General features: G+C 33.6%; 1 protein-coding gene and 1 pseudogene across 4 annotated transcripts in view; both read right to left on the reverse strand.

Annotated features, from left to right (window-relative positions):
- Positions 1–22,519, reverse strand: part of THSD7A (thrombospondin type 1 domain containing 7A) — an 885,997-nt gene that overhangs the window by 575,204 nt on the left and 288,274 nt on the right. The window lies entirely within an intron of this gene.
- LOC120365360 (peptidyl-prolyl cis-trans isomerase A-like) lies at positions 8,856–9,536 on the reverse strand (annotated as a pseudogene).

The raw sequence follows: 22,519 nt of genomic DNA on the forward strand, positions 1-22,519 counted from the left end.
TCTTAAGCAAACCTATCATTGGACAATGTCATCATATAAAAGAAGATTATTCTAAAAGGTAGTAAATTTTCTAAAAATATGAAATAGTGATAATTTGTAAAAATGGAGAAATCTGGTTAAGAATTAAAATTACGCTATGTGGAGGGTTAAATAACACACATATTCATTTGCCTATGACTGTATAGTTTTAAGTCTCAAAAAAATAATTTCAACTATAAACTCTCATTATTTGAATATGAATCTATCACCAGGATCTTTTTATAATAAAATTCTGTGAATTTAAAAATATTTGGTTGCATGAAATTTAGAGATAAACTATAGAATTTTAAATAGAAATATTCTACAGAAAAAAATATTAAGAATTTTATTTTTGAAAGTGGAACCCATTTTTGACAATACAGCTCATTAATAATGACAAATGAACAATAATTAAATTAGAGATTAATCACCAACTTACTTCTCTTTGAGTCATCTAGAATGTATCAATTAATTTGTTTATCTTCAACAAAAATGAAACTTTGAAAGAGTATTAGAAGTCTATACTTTTGAATATCTACAATTAAAGGAAAGTTGCAATAAAGTATTTACATGTGTGGGAGAATAAAAATGGTAAATATCACCTACCATATACAAGGCTCTGATCTTGAGCACTTTACAGAGACAACTCATTTTGTGCTCTCAGCAACTTTAAGAGACAGCTGCTTATTAATATAATTTTATATATGCACACATTGAGGCAAAGGAAATTTGAGTGATTTTCTAAAACATACAGGAAGAGTCACAGTGAAAGTTTTTATCTGGCAACTGGGTTCTGGTTCCTAAATGCTCAACTCACTATACCAAACTATCTCTTTAAGCTATCTCTTAGAATAACTAGAGCCAAATTTTCTTTGGACTACCATCAAAATTGAATTCCCATTTAAGTAATTAGATTAAAAACATTCTGTACAAAAATGATGGTATTAGATTGACATTACCCTTTGTCTTTCTGTATATCATTCATAGCCAACGAAAAAATTCCATACAGAAAAACTACCCTTGATAAATCCAAGCTGTAGGATAGGTAAAAGGACACAAACCAGACTGTGGCTTTTATAACACAAAACCAAAATTCCATATATGTGGGGCAGTAATTGAATGCTGACTTATTTTGGATGTCTGTCACCTCCAAAACTCATGTATAAATGTAATTTCCAATGCTGGAGAGCCTGGTGGGTGGTGACTGGATCATGGGGATGAATCCCTTATGAATGGCTTAGTGCTGTCTTCATGACAGTGAGTGAGTTCTCTCTTTGAGTTTATGTGAGATCTGGTCACTTACAAGTGTGTGCACCTCCTCCCCTTGCTCTCTTGCTCCTGCTCTGCTTTCCACTGTGAGTAAAAGCTCTCTGAGGCCTCCCCAGAAGCAGAACAGATGCTGGCACCATGCTTGTACAGCTTGTAGAAAGATCAGCCAATTAAACCTCTTTATAAATTACCCAGTCTCAAGTATTTCTTTATAATAATAAAATTGGTAATGAAGAGTGGGACATTGTTATAAAGGTACCTGCAAATGTGAAAACAGTTTTGGAACTAGGTAACGGGCAGAGGTTGGAAGAATTTGGAGAGCTTAGATAGAAAGATAGATTTCAAAGAAGATAGAAAGATTTCAAAGAACATATGAAAAGGCTTGGATGCCCAGGCAGAAGCTTGTCACAGGTGTGTATCCCCCACAGAGAAGCTCTACTAGGGCAATGCCAAGGGGAAATGCTGTGTTGCAGCCCCCATCAAAAGAGCCCACTGGGGTACTGCCTAGTGAAGCTGTGAGAATGAGACTGCCTCCTTCCAGACACCAGAATTGTAGACTCACTGACAGTTTGCACATGGTGCCTAGAAAAGCTGCAGGCACTCAATTCCAACTCATGAGAGCAGTCATAGGGGCTCTGAAGACAAATGAGCAGAGCTGCCCAAGTCCTTGGATACTCATCACTGGTATTAGTGTGCCATGAACATACAATAAAAAGTTGAAGGTGATTATTTTGGAGCTTTAAGATTTAATGATCACTCTGCTGGATTTCAGATTCGTGTGTGGTCTATTGCCCCTTTCTTTAACCAGTATCTCCCTTTTAAAATGGGCATATATACTCAGTATCTATATTCCCATTGTATATTGGAAGTAAATAACTTGTTTTGATTGCAAAGGCTCAGAGGTGAAAGGAAATCATCTTCAGATGAGACTCGGGACCTTTAACTTTTAAATGAGTTGATGCTAGAACTAGTTAGAATGTTGAGAAACTATTGAAAAGGGATAATTATATTTTGCAATGTGAGAAGTACATGCATCTTGGGGGGCCAGGGGTGCAATAATACAATTGGGACTTTTTTTCCTTCAAATCTCATCTTTAAATGTAATCTCCAATGTTAGCGGGGAGGCCTGGCAGGAGGTGTTTGAGTCATGGGAGTGGATCCCTCATGAATGGTTTAGTGCTGTCCTCATGACGGTGAGTACGTTCTCTCTCTGAGTTTACATGAGATCTGGTTACTTAAAAGTGTGTGACACCTCTCCCCTTACTTTGTTGCTCCAACTCTCACCATGTGACACACCTGCTCCCACTTTGCCTTCTGCTATGAATAAAAGCTCCCTGAGGCCTCCCCGGAAGTGGAACAGAGGATATTGCCCTGCTGGTACAACCTGCAGAACAATGAGCCAATTAAATTTATTTTCTTTATAAATTACCCAGCCTTAGGTATTTCTTTATAGCAACACAAGAATGTTCTAAAATGGATGCATAGGCTGAGGATGGTTTCAAACATAAGCCATATTTGAAACCATTATTCTAACCCTATGACATCAGTGCAGAAAGATTTTAAATGTTTGCAAAACTACAGTTGCATATCTACATTGCTTTATGGTATGGCTGGCTAAACAAACACACACACACACACACACACACACACACACACACACAAACACACACAATCTCCCTAGGTCATTCACATGAATTTCAGTTAGTCTAAAATATTCCCTTAGCCCTCTAGAATCGAAAAGAAAAAAGGCACTTCTTTAACAGACAGTTCTAGTTATGGAAGATGAAGAACACACAGTATAAAACACTGCCAAGTAAATTAGCTTCCAAGAGCTGCCATAACACATTTCCAGAAAGTGACTGACTTAAGACAGAAACAATGTATTCTCCCACAGATCTGGAGGCTAAAATTTCAAAATCAAGGTGTTGGCAGGGCCATGCACCTTTGGGAGGCTCTTCAGGGTCCAATATCTTTCTAGAGAAAGATACTCCCTTATTTCTCCCTAGCTTCTGGTAATTGCAGACAATTCTTCAAATTTCTTGGCTTGCAGCTGTATCATTCCAACTTCTGCTTTGATTGGCACATGGATTTTCTTCATGTGTCCATGTATTCACATAGCCTTCTTAAAAGGATACTGGTCATTGCACTTAGAGGCCACCTTAATTCTGTATAATCTCATTTTGAATTTAACTAATTATAGGTACAAAGACTCTGTTTCCCAATAAACTCACATTCTGAGATTCTGGGCAGACAGAAATTTTTCAGGGACACTATTCAATCCAGGATATCAAGGAATAGATGAAAATTTTGACCAAAAATGTCTTCATGAAGTTATAAAATGGAATAAATATATTACTTCCAAGAGCACCAAGCAAAGAAACAAGAGACTATGGAAAGAGATGAAAGGAAAACGAGATAAATATAAACTGAAAGAGATCAGGGATAGTTTTGTGACATTAAAATTAAAACATAACAGAAATGAAGGCAAGATTAGGATGAGTATGAAAGAAATAGGAAGTTCTGAAGGAAGAAAATAAAAGTGGAACATAATTAATATTTACAGGTATATAAATAAATACAGTCTTAAAATACAAGTATGTTTTTATATTTAGGTAGACACATTTGATTTTGCAGAAAAAAATTGGCTACAATGGACAACATGAAAATAGATCCTACCTATTAAAGTTATCAGTAATTAGAGAAGCTATGATTTGTGCATCTAGACCAAACGACTAAATAACATATAAGAAGAGCTTTTTTTATAGTCTCAGATGCTTTCACAAAGTCCAAAGACTGGAGAAATTTCCACAAATTTCTAACTGAAACAAAGTATGAGCCAAAAATTTGCACACAGGCAACATGAAAGAGTTTTAAATATGTAACAGTGTTGGACAGATACAACATTTCCATTTGATCCTCTGGTAATAATTAGGTGGTAACTCATTTTTATTTGTTTCCAACAATTTCAAGTCATTTTCACAACTAGAAAATACTGAGAGTGACCAATGAGTAACAATTTATCTATTACCCAAGAGACAATGGATAGATGTGGAATTAAATGTTCATTGAAATTATTCCATTCATTACTTGGCTTGCCTAAGTAAACATGATTATACCGCCTGTGAAAACAACTGTAATTTGGCATATATCTATCATAGTTATTTGTTCACATACTTATGCTTTCTAAGCATAACCTCCTTGAGAGCAGGGACCATATCACTGTAGTCACTTTTTCTTTATCTTGCACAATATACATCTATATGTAATAGATCTTTATGGATTTTTTTAGTTCAGTTTTTTTTTTTTTTTTTTTTTTACCAATAGGCAAAGATATTTCCTGGAAGAAGAAACATTTGCTATTTCACTCAAAACAGAGTTAAAATAATTTGACATAAGGAAAATAGGAGAAGTAAAGTATTCAATTTTTGCCTAGGCAAACTGCCCGATTCTAATTAGGCCATGGGCACATGGGCCTTCCCTTATTTTCATATCTCCTTTAAAGCCCTGGAGATAACAGAACAGTGATCATGGCAGCCAAGCAAACCATATGGGAACCAGTAGACCACAACTTAATTAGCACTGCAAATTTATGCCAATAGTGTCAGCTTCTATTTTTATATTACTTCATCTTCAGAGTCTTAAAGTTTCAGTTAAATTTATCATTTTGCTTCTGCATTTATCTTTCCTTAAAATATGTGGTAAATCAAATTACAATGAGATTTGTCAAACAAACATATTTAAAATAGAAGCTTAATGTATTACCTATTTAAAGCTTACTTATAAAAACATCTGGCTGGATAACGATAATGATAACAGTCATGTCTAAATCTACTCACTTTACAAGATGCATACCTAAAACAAAATGATCCAACACCTCACATATTCAAGAAAGGAAGAATGTATATGATGAATGAAAACAAATATTAAATGAAGATGTACTTCCAGGAAGGAGAGGACTTGCTGATCTTGAGCTTTGAACTGGGAAACCAAAGGGTGTATTTTTTATGGAACCTTAAAACAGACAATAAGAAAGATTTTTTTTTTTTAAATCTCACCTTCTAAATCTTACTGTATCATTAACATATTTTAAACTTTATTTACTATCAAAAGAATTTTTAAACAAACTACAGTGGTTTGTTGAAACAGGGCACCTGTAATATAATCTGGTAATAAATATCAAAATCAAAATGTTAAATAAAGTCTTGACTCTTTAAATTTCATATCATAGTGTATCATCTTTACAGCATTTTAGGTAGATTTAATATATCTTGAATAATTTTATCATTTAATTAACAGCTACATGATTGATTCTGTGGTAGATTTAGGAACAAAACTGTAGTAACTGAGTCTCCATTCAGTGTTCTCTTCCTAGACTAGACGGCAAGTGAAATGTCAAAGAACTAGATTCCTTTTACTTTATGTCATCATTTACATCTAAATTTCATTAGTTAAAAACACCAGAATAAAGCATTGAGACAAAACTCCAAAAACATATTTAAAAGCCATATTAATAAACATTACCTTAGTATGTCTATAGGTGACAAATTAATTTACACACAAAAAGGCAATCATAAATACTTTCATATTTCCTAATTTTAACACTATGTTGTAATGAAAAAGAAATTTGGCACTCCACAGCAAGCAGCTAAATTCAATCAGTAGTAAATAGTTGGGAATTTGTAGTCTCCTAATTAGGTTTATAAAAATGAATGAAATAATAAGCTTTTGTCTTTGATTTTTTTTTTCTCTCTCAAATTCTTTGTTGTACCATCTGGCCTGAAGTGCTGCAAACATTGCTGTCTGGATAGAGATATGATCAATTATGCAGACACGAAATCCCAAACATTAACAGTCTTCAATAATTAACTGCTACTACCGGAGTCTGCCATTGTTATCTTTTACTTTTAATGACTTACTTATGTCATTAATCATCTTGACTGTTTTAAACCTAATTTTAAATATTTTATGTATTTTTATATAAAGACAGTATTTTAAAAAGGTATTATAAAAGGTTTTCAGGAAGAAAAAACATTTCATATAATTAGTTAATATGTACAAAGAAACTGGACATCAGTGACACCGAAACAATGCTGTTAGATTTATATGATAAATTTTGTTATTACAAAATAAATTATTTTAAGCAAACTGATTAAAGACAGAATTGATTTAATATGACAAAATTATTTTCTCCTTTGTTTTTACATAGTCTATCTTTAAAATCTCCGCCAAGATATAATGATTATGAATACCTAATAAGCAGGCAATTAGTATTATAATAGAGTGATAGAATTCATCAACTTTGATGTATTGAAATAAAATAATATTAAATAAAATGCAAATTGAGCTATTGTAATCTCTACAGAAAACAGTCCTTCAGTTTTAAATTTAGGGCCTCTGGAAACTAAGTATACAAAACTCTGGACTTGTCCATTACAAATAAATTAAAAAAAAAAAATACCGAATGGCATGCTGTGATTTCTATCGATCAGGTACTACTCGAGTTCACCACATGTTTATTCTGTGTCTTAATTTCACTTTTGACACTTCATTCTTCAATGTACAGACCTCTGGAGTGAATGACACCAGCAAAAGCTTCCTTTGCTCAGGGAAGAAACCTTTGCAAATGGGCCCCAATGGTCCATACAATATTTTCTCACAGACAATAAAAAGCATTAAAGAGAATCAGGATGACAAATTTTGTTCCCAACAGATCCCTAGGTACTTAGACAGAAGTTTTAATGACCAAATAACAAACATAAAGTACACAAGCAGGCCCTAGTGGATAATGTACTTCTAAATATAAACTGATAGTGTGATACAGGAATGACTACTTTGAATTATATTCTGTACTCTTCTTTCATTTATTTGACTTAACTGTTTTGCCATCACTTTTTTTTTAATCGAACATGGCACATTAATGGAGGAAAGTTTACCAGAAGTGAGTAGGAAAGGCAAAATTAATAGATTTTCAGTTTATAGACATAAAACACAATTAATGTAAACTTGTTAGAGGTGGTACTAATGTAGCAGTTTATTATCATTTCTAAAGTTCACAATAAGCTATTTGAAATCCAGAAAATAAGAAAATAGCTGTCATATTTTGTAAAGCAATATGCAATTTCAAAAAAAAAAAAAAAAACAAAACAGAAGTGTTTCTCAGCAGGGAGTAACAGAGAATTAACTTGAAAATTAAAATCTTTTCATTAAGAAGTCAATTTATTTTCTGGCTACTCTCTTGCAGATAAAAATGGGGATGAATTGTTTAACACAGATGATAAATTAGCAAACTGGCTTTGATGGCTATTTTTAAAAAGATTATTTAGTTTCACTCTCTAGTTAATCTAGAAATTAGATTTGCTACTCAAGAAGAAATTTGGTCTTTGATTGAGAAAGACATTACCCAACCCTTTCCTTACTTTGCATTCTGTCTGTGGATGGAAGAGAATGCTCATTTTGAAGTTTTCTATTGCCTCTGGATGCTGATAGCACCCAGTTCTACATATCCCCACCTCTTTTCTCCAGGGCTCATCACATGGGCTATAATGATGAATAAAATCAATTATTGATTTCAATGTAATTGTTTAATAAATATGTTAAAGTTAATAAATGCTAGCTGTTCACGATTATCTTTGCCATCATCTACTAGTATCAAAAATAAATGAATGAATGAATATAAGAGAGGAAATACACACTGGTAAATAAAAGTAAAAATTATCCCAATACAAATGGTTCATGCTTGTAATAACAACACTTTGGGAGGCTGAAGCAGGAGGATCACTTGGGTCCAGGAGTTTGACAGCAGCCTGAGAAACATAGTGAGACCCTGTCTCCAAACAAAAATTAATTAAAGGGACACGAAAAACTTAAAAATTTACATTTTTTTAACTGCCAGGGGTTTAGGGGACCAAGTCATCTTAATTCAATCAAAGATTAAAAAGACTATAACTGGGTTTTTTCCTTACTGATGGTTAGTTTATTTCTTGTTACTATTATTTCTGAGGTATAATCCCTTGGTTTTTCAGTTCAAAACTCAAAATCACAAAGCCCTTCCTTCCAGGAAGTACATTTGCATCTGACATTTAGAAAGATTTGTTATATAAATTATTTCTTTTTTGAATATTTGCTATATCATTGTTTTAGGTATGCGTGTTGTGAGTTGAATAAATTTAGAAGCTAATCTTATTATCTAGTCAGAAAAACTTTTCATAAGGAAGCTTAATCCATTTATATATATATATTTCTTTTATTGATATCTTTGAATTTTTTTGCTTTCTATTGCTTTTTTCTGCTATATATGATTAATATTTTTTAAATTGAAAGTGTGTATTCTTTTTTAAATTATACCACTGTTATCTCTAAGTGTCTGAAAATGATTCACTGCTTAAAATATTTACTTTAATTTCAAAGTCAAGGATTAAGTGGCATGTTTTGTTTTTCATGATTTAAAAAGAAAATTGGGCAATGTTTTATTCTTTTGTTATTTAGTTTTTATTTCATAATCATAAACTTAACTCAACTCTGCAATCCAGCTAGGCATGGAAGGGAGCAAGGAAAACATGGAACCCAAAGGGAACTGCAGCCAGAGCACAGATTTTAGGATACTAGGAGCAAATGGGGTGGAGGGGTGCTCTCCTGAGCTACAGAAGGAATGGTCTGGTGGTTAAGATAAAACACAAGTCAAACTTATTAACGTTGTCCACAGTCAGCAATGGTGATCCTCTTGCTGGTCTTGCCATTCCTGGACCCAAAGTGCTCCATGGTCTCCATAATATTCATACCTTCTTTCACCTTGCCAAAGACCACATACTTGCCATCCAACCACTCAGTCTCGACAGTGCAGATGAAAAACTGGGAACCGGTTGTTTTGGGTCCAGCATTTGCCACGGACAAGATGCCAGGACCCATATGCTTTAGGATGAAATTCTCATCATCAAATTTCTCCCGTACATGGACTTGCCACCAGCGCCATTATGGCGTGTGAAGTCGCCACCCTGACACCTAAACCCTGGAATAATTCTGTGAAAGCAGGAACCCTTATAACCAAATCCTTTCTCTCCAGTGCTCAGAGCACGAAAGTTTTCTGCTGTCTTTGGAACCTTGTCCGCAAACAGCTCAAAAGAGACACTGCCCAAGGGCTTGCCATGGACGGCAATGTCGAAGAACACTGTGGGGTTGACCATGGCTGATACTAGAAGGCTCCAGGTGGCGTCGGCGTCTGCAAAGCCATGTTTCATTCATTCCATGCCTCATTACTGTATTTTAGGATTCTAAGGCCAAATTGTTATTATTATACTGTAAGTTATATAACATGTCTTTTTCACAAAAGCAGCTTTTCGGTAACTGCATGAAATTTTAGGACTTATTCATAATTCTTGTTTCCATTATTTCCCCCTTTTTGAGTAAATTTGTTTTTCTTATATCTCAGTTTTAAAAACAGGGCTTGCATATTTGAAAATGTCTTTGTTGCCTTCATTCTTTCCTAACACGTTACAACTTTTTATTTTAAAAACATACATACCTGTATTATTTCCAGGCAGTTAATATTGCAGAAGTTAGATAGCAGGCTCGTTTTTGTTTCTTCGCAGGTAACTGTTTTTACTCCTTCGAATCATGTAGGAATTTTTTTAAGCATTGTAGTTAAGAAATGTGGCCATGACATATCTAGGTTTGGAACATTTTTTATTGATCATTTCAGGCTACAGAAGTTCCTTTTAATCCGCAAGAAAAGACATTTATTCAGTGCAGTGGAGTTTTAATCTTTTCTTTAATCTTGGTTAATGGACTGTATCCACATAATTCTCATTTTTGTCTTCTATGAGATAGGTTCTCCTCCTTGCCTTTTTTTTTTTTCATTTTACAAATAGATTTCCATTGCAGCAATTTTACTTTTAACTTTTGTGGGTTTTACTTCTAGTATTGGGTTTTTGTTTCTTTAATGCTGACTTTGTATTTGTTTCTTATTAACATTTTTGTAATTTTACATACTCTGTGCATTATCGCTTCTATTTCAAGAGTTCAAGATTTATTATACTTTATTATCAAATTACTTTAAACGTTTTTTGTTGTTGTTCAGGCATTTATAATAAGATATATATGCTTCCTCTGAGCTTTGCAAACATCATTCTCTTTTCTTTGCTCAGGAGTAATTTACAAAGTATGCAATGTTCTTTTCCTCTACTTATTCATTCCTCAGAAAGGTGATACTGTTTATCTTTAATCTATTTCTGTCACTTGTTTTGTAATGCTTGTCCAATTCTATGTCTCACAGCGTGTACAATGTTTCTTATTCCTACCAGATTTTCACCTATGCATTCCTATCCTCCTGAGGCATGCAATTCCCTCTTATCTAAGATCTAATAAGTTCATCCCTTCTTGATAATGGAATATATCCTAAAATATATTCATTGGGGGATACAATTGGGGGGATGGACTACCTCCTTTAGCTTTACCTATATGTCCTTTATTTTTCTGTTATTTTCTGAGAGTGCCAGTCTCTGCCCAGATACAGAGAGATGGCATCTGGGAAAATAGGGGGAAAAAAAATCAAGGATTATCTTTGCCTCATCAAATAGCTCCAAGAGTTATAGAGAAAATAAGTGCCAAGATCTCCTTTTTGTTCATTCACAGATTCTTGCCAGAATCAATAAGATATGTTTCAGAAACAAGGTACAGATTCTGGCAAGAAAGAATGAAAAATCATATCCTTGCTTCTTATCAGGTATTTTGCTTTATAAAGCAAAACTAAAATAAATCATATGCCAAATATGGGTAGATTATACTTAATCCTCTTCCATCTATTCATAATAACAGTTGAGTTTTACCAGAACCTGACATTAGGTTTTCTGTCCAGTATTCTGTCAGATTATCAGTTCGCTTACTCCATATCTGCAAAAGGATTTCAATGAGATATTGAGAAAAACTGCAACCAGATCAGCTAGCTAAAAACTGCTTTGACTTGGATGACTTAAGTAACATTATTTCCAATTAGTTTTTATTATTAATTTAAAATGCCAAGAACTTCTACATAGTTAAAAGCCTATTAAAGTATGCAAAAGCCACTTAAATATGTAATAAGTTCTTATGACAGGATCTTGATTTAATAACTAGTCAAATCTATATAATTTGTTTAAATAATTTGTACTAAAAGAATGAGCATTTAACTGTAGAATTATTTTTCATTCACAGACCTGCTTCATTAGTCTACTCTTTGAGGTTACTTGAAAAGCAAATGGGACAGGAAGAATGACCAAAGCGTAAGAGAACAGATAGAGTTATAAACAAAGATATCTCACTCATGACATATTTTAACATTTTTCACAGTAAAAAAGGGAAAGTAATACTGAAGTACACCTCTAAATTCTCCTTCATAGTTCCCAATATTGGAATTAAAATATTTAATTCAAAACTACCTTGGATAGTAATAAATTGAAGTATTGTATCTCCTTATGGGCGTTTAAATACGTTTAATTTGTAAGTCTTTTAAACAATATAGATATAAAATAATGTATAATATTTAATAATAATCTACAAAATAGAGCAATGATTAGACATTAAATATAATATAAAATAATGTGTAAGATTTAATGACTAATTATAAGATATGTCAAAGCACTTAAGCTGTCCATAGACCTCTTTATCATATAATTTACTTGTCATGAAACTGATCAAATAGATAAAATGTTTTTGAATCAGGAGGTATTAAATATTCACTATACTGTGCCCACTAAAGAATGATATCATAGTATTATTTTTAGTTTTCAAACTACTTAATTATAAATTTACACCTAGAATTTAGTAATTCACTAAAAACCTTTCTGTGAATATTGATGATAAATCTTTGCTTTAGGACAGACTATTTTCTTTTAAAATATACAGTCAATTCTTAAATTAATTGAAGTATCCATGCAATGTTAAATGCATTGAAAATCAGGCAGTTATAAGAGGGAAATTTAAAGGAACAGACTTTTCAAAATATCTCTGATATCTCTTGAAGCTAACAGTTTCAAGGAATATTAGTTTCAATACACACATTAAGCCAGCTTTTCTTACAGCTAAAAGTTTGTTCAATTTAATCAAGTTTTCAGAATTAGGTAAGCCTCATTTCCAAAAGTGTGCTTCCAAAAAATAGAAAGATCTCACATAAGCAGCCTAATATCCTTAAAGAACTAGAAAAGAAGGAACAATCAAAACCTGAATAATTAGAAAGACATCATAAAGATCAAAGCACATATAAACAAAATAGGGACAAAAATATAAAAAAAAAATCAACAAAACAATGAGTTGTTTTTCTGAAAAGATAAAGAAGGCTGACAAACCTTCAGCTAGACTAAGAAAAAAAAGAGAGAAAATACAAGTAAATAAAATCATAATTATAAAAGGAGACATTGCAACGGATACCACAGAAATACAAAGGTTAATAAGTCACTACCACAAACAGGTATATCCCAACAAATCAGAAAACCTACAAGAAATGGATACATTCTCGGACACAAAAGCTTATCAAGATTCAATCATGAAGAAATGAAAAACCTGAGCAGACCTACAAGTAATGAGAGTAAAGACATAATAAAAACCATCCCATCAAAGCAAGCCCAGGACATGGCTCCACTCCTGAATTATACTAGCCATTTATAGAAGAACTAACAGCAATTCTACTGAAACTATTTCAAAATATTGAAAGGAGGGAATATTTCTAAACTTATTCTACAAAGCCAGTATTACTCTGATACTAAAATTAGACAAAGATACAACAAAAAAAGGAAGCTAATGGTCAATATCCATGAAGAACATAGATTAAAAAATCCTCAACAACATACTAGCAAACTCAATTCAACAACATATTAAAAATAATCACTCACTGTGATCAACTGGGATTCATCCCAGGAATGCAAAAAAATGTTCAACATATGCAAATTAATAAAAATGATTAATCACATTTAAAAAATCAAGAGCAAAAATTACATGATCATTGTAATAAATGCTAGAAAGGCATTTGATAAAATTAAATATACCTTCATGAAAAACGCTCTTAACCAATTAAGTGTAGAAGGAACATACCTCAACATAATAAAGGCCCTATATGAGAAACCCACAGCTAAATCAAATTGGATGGAGAAAATCTGAAAGCTTTTTCTCTAAGATCTGGAAAAAAACAATAATGTGGACTTGTGCCATGTTCATTCAAGGTAACACTGGATGTTCTAGCAAGAACAATTAGGTAGGCAGGAGAAATAAATAAAAGGCATTCAAATTGACAGGAGGAGGTAAAATTGTTCCTATGTGCAAACAACATTTTTACATATACTAATGTATAGAAAACCCTAAACATTCCACACACACAAAAAAATTAGAAACGACAAACAAATTTCTATTTAAAATAAACATAGAAAAATAAGTAGCACTCAAATTTGTCAACAGTAAACTATCTGAGAAAGAAAACCAGAAAGCAATTTTATTTACAATAGCTACAAAAAATCATACCTAGGAATGAACTTAACCAAGGAGGTGAAAGAACTCCACAATGAAAACAATAAAACACTGATGAAAGAAATTAAAAAGAACAACAAAATAATTGAAGATATCCCATATTCATGGATTGGAAGAATCAATCTTGTCAAACTATTTATGTTACCCAAGCAATCTATAGATAGATTCAATGCAATGTTTATCCAAATGCCCATGACATTCTTCACAGAAATAGAAAAATATTTCAAAATTTATGTGGAAATGCAAAAGACTCTAGACAGCCAAAGCAATCTTGAACAAAGAGAAGAAAGCTGAAAACATTGCAATACCTAACTTCAAAATATACTGCAAAGCTATAGTAAGTAACACAGCATGGTTCTGGCATAAAAAGAGACATGTAAACTAATGGAACAAAAATTTAAAAAAGAACAGAAATCATTCACTTACAGAAAACTTATTTTTAGCAAAGTTGCCAAGGACCCACATTGCGGAAATGACACTCTTTTCATAAATAGTACAGATAGAAAACTGAATACTAACTTACGGAAAAAGAAGAAAAAAAAAAAAAACTAGACACTTATCTCTCACCCTACACAAAAATCAACCCGAAACCAATTAAAGACTTCAATGTAACACCAGAAACTATGAAACTAGTAGAAGTAAACACAGGGGAACTGCTTCATTAAAACTGGACAGCAAGAATATCTTGAATAAGGCCTTGAAAGCACAGACAACAAAATAAAAATTACACAGAATGGATTACACCAAACTAAAAACTGCTGCACAATCAATAGAGTGAAGAGACAACCTATAGAATGTGGAAAAGTATTTGCCAATTATGCATCCAACAAGGGATTAATATCTAAGCTATATAAGGAACTCTTAGCAGCAAAAGAAATCCTAATTTTAAAGTTGTCAAAATAACTGAACAGACATTTCTCAAATGAAGACATTCAAATGGTTAAAAGATATATAAAAAACAAAATACCCATCACTAATCATTAGGCAAATGGAAATCAAAGGCAAAATGTAATATAACCTTGCCCCAGTTAGAATGATTATCATAAAAAAATAAACAAAACACAAAAATTACGAAAGCTGGCAAAGATGTAGAGAAAGGGGAACTCTTATGCACTGCTGGTGGGATAGAAATCAATACCACCATTATGTATAACAGTATAGAAGTTCCTTAAAAAGCTAAAAATAGAACTACCATAGAATTTAGCAATCCCATTACTGGGTATGTATCCAAAAGAAATGAAATCAGTGTTTCAAAGTGATACTTGCACGTCCATGTTTACTGGAGCGCTATGCACAATAGACAAGAAAAAGCAAACCTAAATGCACATCTACTAATGAATGAATGAGGAGAATGCAGTAAACATACATGGTGAAATACTATTCAGCCATAAAACAATAAAATAATGTCACTGGAGGCAACATGAATGAACGTGGAGAACATTATGTTAAGTGAAATAAGTCAGACACAGAAAGACAATCACTGCATGATCTCACTCATTTGTGAAATCTAAAAACGTTGATTTCAGAAAAAAATTATATTGATTACCAGAGAATTGGGAGGGTGGCAGGGAAGGAGGATTGAGAGACGATGGTCAATGGATTCAAATTTATAGCTTGACAGAAAGAATAAATTCTAGTGTTCTATTATACAGTAAAGTGGCTATACTAAATGATAATGTAGTATATATTTGAGCATACCTAGAGGAGGTTTTGATTATCACCACAAATAAATGGTAAATGTTTAAAGTAATGGATATAGAAATTAGTCTCATTTGATCATTACACATTGAAACATCATATAGTACCCAAAAAATATGTACAATTATCATGTCACTTACAAATAAAAATTGATTAGAAAAGAAAATAATACAAACTAAAATTACAAAATAATTTTACATAAAATAATTAGGTCTAATAAGGCCCACGTTTCAAATATTTTATATTTAGATTATAATCTTTATTCAAATGTGAGGTGTCATTTAAGTTAGTCAAATTATTTCACCAAAAACTTTGCAAACTGTATGTGCTCAAAGACCAATGTTCTACTTTTCCATCCATTATAGATCATATAGATAGAGAGAGATTGAGAGAGAGAGAGAGAGAAAGTGAGAGAGAGAAAGAGAGATTGTATCAGCTTGGTTTTAAATAGAAATGCAAGTACAATGAATTTTAAATGATCAAACGAGCCTAATTCAATGACTACAACAACATTCCTATAACATGTAAGATTATTAGATATGCTAAGCATAGCCTATGATAAAAACATTACAAATCCTTTGTGAACCATGTTTATAATGACAGGACTAGCAAAGGAATAGGCCTGTATTTGGGCAAATAGTAAGATGCAGGTTTGAAACACTGGTAGCTTCTGCCCAAATCTCTGTTGGATATTGTTAACTGATTATGCCATTTTTAAACCACTTAACTACTAAATAGAAATGTGGTTTCTCAGTCTTTGCCCATACAGCCTTCCAGACAGCCACTTCTAATTGATTGGTGTTGACATAAAACAGTTTGGCATGGAGAGAAACGAAAAATAATGGCAAGAAGAAGACGACTAATCTGATTTCTGATTTGTTTCTGTCTTAACAATTGAATATATGAACATGAAAGTATATAACATTCTTGTTTAAGTGAAAAGTTATACCGGGCTAATAGGAATGAACACATTTCCATCCATAGAAGTAATATAGTGGGACACTGTGATACTACAGAAGTGTGATTACAGAAACAAAAGACCAATTTTTGACTGGAACAGTCAGGGAAGGTTAAACATAGTATAAACCTGGAAGCTCTACTTAAAGAAACTGAAAAGGGGTGGGAAAGAGATTCCAAAGAGCTGGACTCCATGTATGTCACAATTCAGTTAAAAAGATCTGAAAAAAGAAAAACTTTATTACAGATTTTTAAATTAACAGTATGTGTCAAAAGATTTAAAAAGGGAAGTCCTTTGGACAAAAAGCAAAAATGTAGTTTATGATCAGGTTCTGAGCAGCGTATCTTCATTGTTTCCTAATTCCTTTTAGCCACAAATCCTACAATGAACTAATTTTACTCATCCTTCCTCCTTTTTTACAAACCCTTTTCTCACTGCCATGATGAAGCTTAATGGTTTTATTTTTTCAGTTGTGAAATGGCAAAGCTGTGGGAATAAATACAGCATGCCAATTTGCTTTGTGTTTAATTTTTCTCTTCCATTTTCTCAGATGAAGGTTATATTATAAATTCCCTCTAAATTTATCTGTAGATTCAACAAAAAATGCAAGTCTTTTTTACAAAAAGAAATAGAGCAGTTAATTCTTAAATGTATATGAAAAGACAAAGAATCTAGAAGAGAGAAACCAATTCTTACAAAAGAAAAAGACTAAGAAATCTTATTGTTTTTCATTTTGAGAATTACTAGATATTTACAGTAGTCTACATTGTTTGGTATTGGCCAAAAAAAAAAGAGCTTAATGGAATCAAGCAGAGTCCAGAAATACAGCCACATACACATCACCATTTTATTTTCAACATAGGTGGAAAGCAATTCAATGACAAAATGCTAGCTTTTCAGTGCACTGGAACAACTGGTTATCCTATAAGGAAAAAAATAATAATAAACACTGACTCTTCCTTTAATTGCACCAGATACAAAATTAACTCAAAGTTTATCATAGACTTTTTAATGACTATTACACTTTTTTAAAGTAGTAATTTTTTAAAAATGTTTTTCAACTTAGAGTGTCTCATGTTTTCTCATGAATAGACTCAGGTTATGCATTATTAAGAAGGATCATGCAAAGGTGATACGTTCTCAGTTAATTGTATCAGGAAATATATGAGATTGATATCTGCTTAAAGTATTATATGCCTGGATTGTCACTCTATAGTTATTATTTTTTTCCTATTTAATTGCTAAATTATTTTGGGGGAGGGAAGGACACTTGGAAACTATGTGAATATTTTGTACTTATTTATATCCACTAGTTTTAGCATGCATCAGATGTTGCCTGTGGCAATTATTATTAATTTTATTATTATTTTTGAGACAGTCTCTCTCTGTCTCCAGGCACCAGGCTGGAGTGCAGTGACGTGATCATGGCTCACTGTAATCTCCGCCTCCTGGGTTCAAGCAATTCTACTGCCTCAACCTCCCAAGCAGCTGGGACTACAGGTGATTGCCACCATACCCAGCTAATTTTTGTATTTTTAGTAGAGATGGGGTTTCATCATGTTGGCCAGGATGGTCTTGATCTCTTGACCTCGTGATCCACCCATCTCGGCCTCCCAAAGTGCTGGGATTACAGGTGTGAGTCACTGTGCCCAGCCACCTGTGGCAATTATTAATGTAATGTTCTAATTATGTGATTCGGTTTCCCTCCTCCCAATCGGCTGACAATAACACAATGGAGATAGAGAGAGGTACCTTATTACTTTCTGAGAAGGATGAAAGTCTTAACTTTTTAAGTGCTCCCCAGTGACACTATGGGGTCTTAGTTACTAAACGGTAAAGATGAAAGTCCCGACTTCTATTTAACATTGTGTGACACCAAAGCAGTCAGGGAATTGGAGGCACCTTGTTACAACTTGATGAGAGTGCAGTCTATGAACTCTACTCAACTTTGCTGGAATGGGTCAGGTAGGGGACCACAGCTAATTTTCTGTGACATTTGGCTTGTGTAGAGAAGTTATTGTCTAAAAGTTCTCTATTTGGTGAGGCTATCTCTTTTCTGATCCTTTGGCTAGAGAGGGCTTTTCTTCCTTTGTCAGACCATTGGTATTTCTAGGTTTCTGGCTTTTGGTCCTATTTTAGAATATATAAGGCAAAATGAAAATCCAAGCAATTCACCACCACACAGTTTCTTGGGTCAGAGGTACTCTATTATCTCTGTATTCTCTCCACCATTGAGTTATTTTATATTTGTTTTACATATAATGTTCAGAGTTTTTCATTGTACTTCATAAGAAGAATAGGGACATTTATGACTCCTTTAACTTTTTGAAATATACATTCTCTTTTACCTCTTTTTACTAGGTTGTATTTTCATTGTTGAGTTTAGAAACTTCTTCATATGTCTGCTTAAAAATTTTTTTGTCAGAAATGTGATTTGCAAATATTTTCTTACAGTCTATGGCATGTGTTTTAATCTTCTGACAGCGTTTTTCACACAGCAAAAGGTTTACATTTTGATTAAGTCCAATTTACCAATGTTTTATTTTATGGATTATGCTTGCATATCTAAAAACCTTTTGTCTAACAAATAATTGTGTAGATTTTCTCCCATTATTTTCTCTAGGAGTTTTATAATTTTTGCATTTTATATTAAATTCTATTAATTATTTTTTGTTAATTATATATTAGTTTTCACTATGTCATGCATTTCTTGTTTATTATGTACATAAATGTTCAATTTTCTAATATTATTTGTTGAAAACAGACTTTTAGCCACTGAATTGCCTATGCTTTTTTGTCAAAATCAGTTAACTATATTTATGTGGGTTTATTTCTGAGCTCTCTATTTTGTTCAATTAATGTGTATATGATCATTACTTACACTGGATTGTCTTAACTGTCGTAGCCTTATATTAAGTTTTGATATTGGGCAGTGAGTAGTCACACTTCGTTCTTCTTCAAAATTAATTTTGAAACTCTAGTTCTTTTCATTTTTGCACATGAACTTTAGAATAAGTTTATTGATACATATAAGAAAAAAGTCAGCCGGGCGTGGTGGGGCAAGCCTGTAATCCCAGCACTTTGGGAGGCCGAGGCGGGTGGATCACGAGGTCGAGAGATCGAGACCATCCTGGTCAACATGGTGAAACCCTGTCTCTACTAAAAATACAAAAAACTAGCTGGGCATGGTGGCACGTGCCTGTAATCCCAGCTACTCAGGAGGCTGAGGCAGGAGAATTGCCTGAACCCGGGAGGCGGAGGTTGCAGTGAGCCGAGATTGCGCCATTGCACTCCAGCCTGGGTAACAAGAGCGAAACTCCGTCTCAAAAAAAAAAAAAAAAAAAAGAAAGAAAGAAAGAAAGAAAGAAAGAAAGAAAGAAAGAAAAAGAAAGAAAGAAAGAAATCAAGGCTTAATGTAGGAGGATGACTTGAACCCTGGAAGTCGAGGCTGCACTGAACTGTGTTTGGGTCACTGCACTCCAGCCTGGGAAACAGAGCCAGACCCTGTCTCAAACAACAACAAGAAGAAGAAAATCGTCTGCTGGAATTTTGATTCGGATTGCATTGAAACTATTTTCAGAGATATTACGCTCCAACTTTAAAGTCAACATTGCATCTTCCAATCCATGAACACTCCATGTATTATCGTTTATATAGATCTTTGATTTTTAAAATCGATGATTTGTAGTTTTTGGCATATAGATTCTGTATGTATTTTGTTACTTTATACATACTTTAGTTTTTTGACATTATAATCTTGGTCCAAAATTAGAAAGCTTTAATAGGCTTTCTTTGTAACTTCAATCTCCTGTAGAGAGAACTTGTGCCTAGAGTGGGAATGGTTACCAGAGAAAACATTAGTAATTTTGAATTCTGATCTTCTCTTTGCCCTGTGCTTAGAGAGGGGCTATATGTTTGCTCTAGTTCTGTCATCCTCTAGCAGTATTCTGCATACGTTAGGTTGACAGTGGGGAGTAGTGTGCATTGGGGAAAGGGAGAGAGATTAGTCCCTGTTCTTCTGATTAAGCCTCATTCTTAAATATGCAGTATGTCTCTAAAGGTGTATCTTTTGCAGGTTATCTTGCTCCTCGCCCTAGTTTTGGATTCACTAGGCAATCCTGCCTCTCCAACAGTTAATTTTTTCTTCTACTTCCTTCTTTGAGTTGCAACTGATGTTCTAAAGGCAGCAGCATTTGTTCTTAAACCACAGATTACAACTTTCATCCTGAAGGGGAGAAGGCTCCAGGAGATTCTTGCATGTAACTACACAGCTGCTGCTTTTCGTTAGGGTTAGAGCACAGTAAATATTTCTTAGGGTTCTTTCCAATGTTTCTTAGTATCCAGTGAGGTTTTCAAGTCAGAGCCTACCAGACACAACAGATTTCTCCAATTTCCAAAGCCCATGTGGGTTTCAAATTGCCCCACAAACCTTTGCTACATCTTTACCATGTGAATGCTTTGGGAGGCATTTTCCACTATTCTTGTTACACTCTTCTTACTGGAATTCAGCTGCTTCTACTCCAGGCAAACAAATTCTCAACTCCTCTCTCCCTACAGGCTTCATTTTTCATTAGACTTGGGGCTGTTTGTACTGAAAGCTTAGTAAACTAATAGGTTGAAAAATATCATGAATTTAAAGTTAGTCTGGCTAAACATTTGTCATGGTACATTTTAGGTGCTACTTTGGATTATGGGATGTCCAAACAGTTGGTGAAACAGTCTTAGTATGTCTGGGAGGGTGATTCTGGATGAGAGTACCATTTGAATGAATGGAGTCAGTAGAGCAGACTGCCTTCTCTAACAGGGGTGGGCCCTATCCAATCAGTTGAGGGCCTGAATAGAACAAAATGGCTGACTCTCCCAAGAGTCACAGTGAACAGGATCCTCATGTCTGATTATTTAAAGCTTGAACTTTTCTTTCCTGCCTTTGTATTGGAATTTAAACACTGGCTCTTCCTGGATCTCCAGCCTGCAAGCATTCAAACTGGAACTATACCACTGACTCTCCTGGGTCTACAGCTTTCCAACTGCAGATCTTGGGGCATGTCAGAGTACAGAATTGTGTAAGACAATTCCTTAGAATAAATCTCCTAAGAAATAGATATAGGTATGTAAATATGTAGACGTACAGATATTGGTTATAGTACCCTGATGAATATACCTTCCATACTTCATCTTACTCTTTTCTGATTATTCTACTCATGTAAACCCACGTGGATGTTTCAATCCAAAGGCAATTTGTCCTAGTTACAAGATACAAACAGAAACTTGCTCTTCCAGCCAAGAAGCCTCATTCTTTTCTGGAGTTACTTCCACAGAGTGTTTGTATCAAAACCTTCATTTCTGCCCAATACCCACATAATATTTATTGAACTATGCAAGAATGGCTAAAATGTCTGGTGAATTAGTATCCTAGAAAAGCCTTGTCAAATCAGTGACAAAGATGCTTCCTGAAAAGAAGCCAAGAAGTTTTCAAATGCATCAAATATGTGTAATCAAGAGCTCCAATTCCCTTTTTCTACATAATTCCAGTCTATTCAAACATATTAGGCTTACACACACAGGCTATATCTTACAGTGTCATGGTGACTTGACAACTACTCATAATGACTGAGTAGACCTAATTATCAAAATCTGCATTCTGGTCCTAAGATTAGAGGAAAGCCCTGTCTCCATGATTTAGAAAGCCTTCCCCTATTCCTTTTCTCAGGTAAATAAAGGGATAAACCTCATTTTCCAACATAAATATAACCAAATTGGCTGTTTAACAGATTGTCACTGTACTTACAGCATTATCCTTTGGTTACAAAATGAAGTACTAAATAAAGAATGTTTCGGGAGACTTTTTTTTTTTTTTAATCTATATACAGCTGGGCCTTTAAAAAATCACTGAAATTCTATAGGGTTATGGTTTAAACTCACAGACCTGAACCACTATTCTCTTTAGAATTACTTCAGGGTGAATCAGCCTTCGTGATAAACTTTAGTTTGTTTCCTTAGTGGGAGAAATCATAAACCTGAACCTTATCTATATGAATGCTTCTTAGGCCAAACAAATCTGTAAAATTACTCAAATTTATTATGCTCTTC

This window comes from Saimiri boliviensis, chromosome 10 (genome assembly GCF_048565385.1).
Source record: "Saimiri boliviensis isolate mSaiBol1 chromosome 10, mSaiBol1.pri, whole genome shotgun sequence".
Classification (NCBI taxonomy): domain Eukaryota; kingdom Metazoa; phylum Chordata; class Mammalia; order Primates; family Cebidae; genus Saimiri; species Saimiri boliviensis.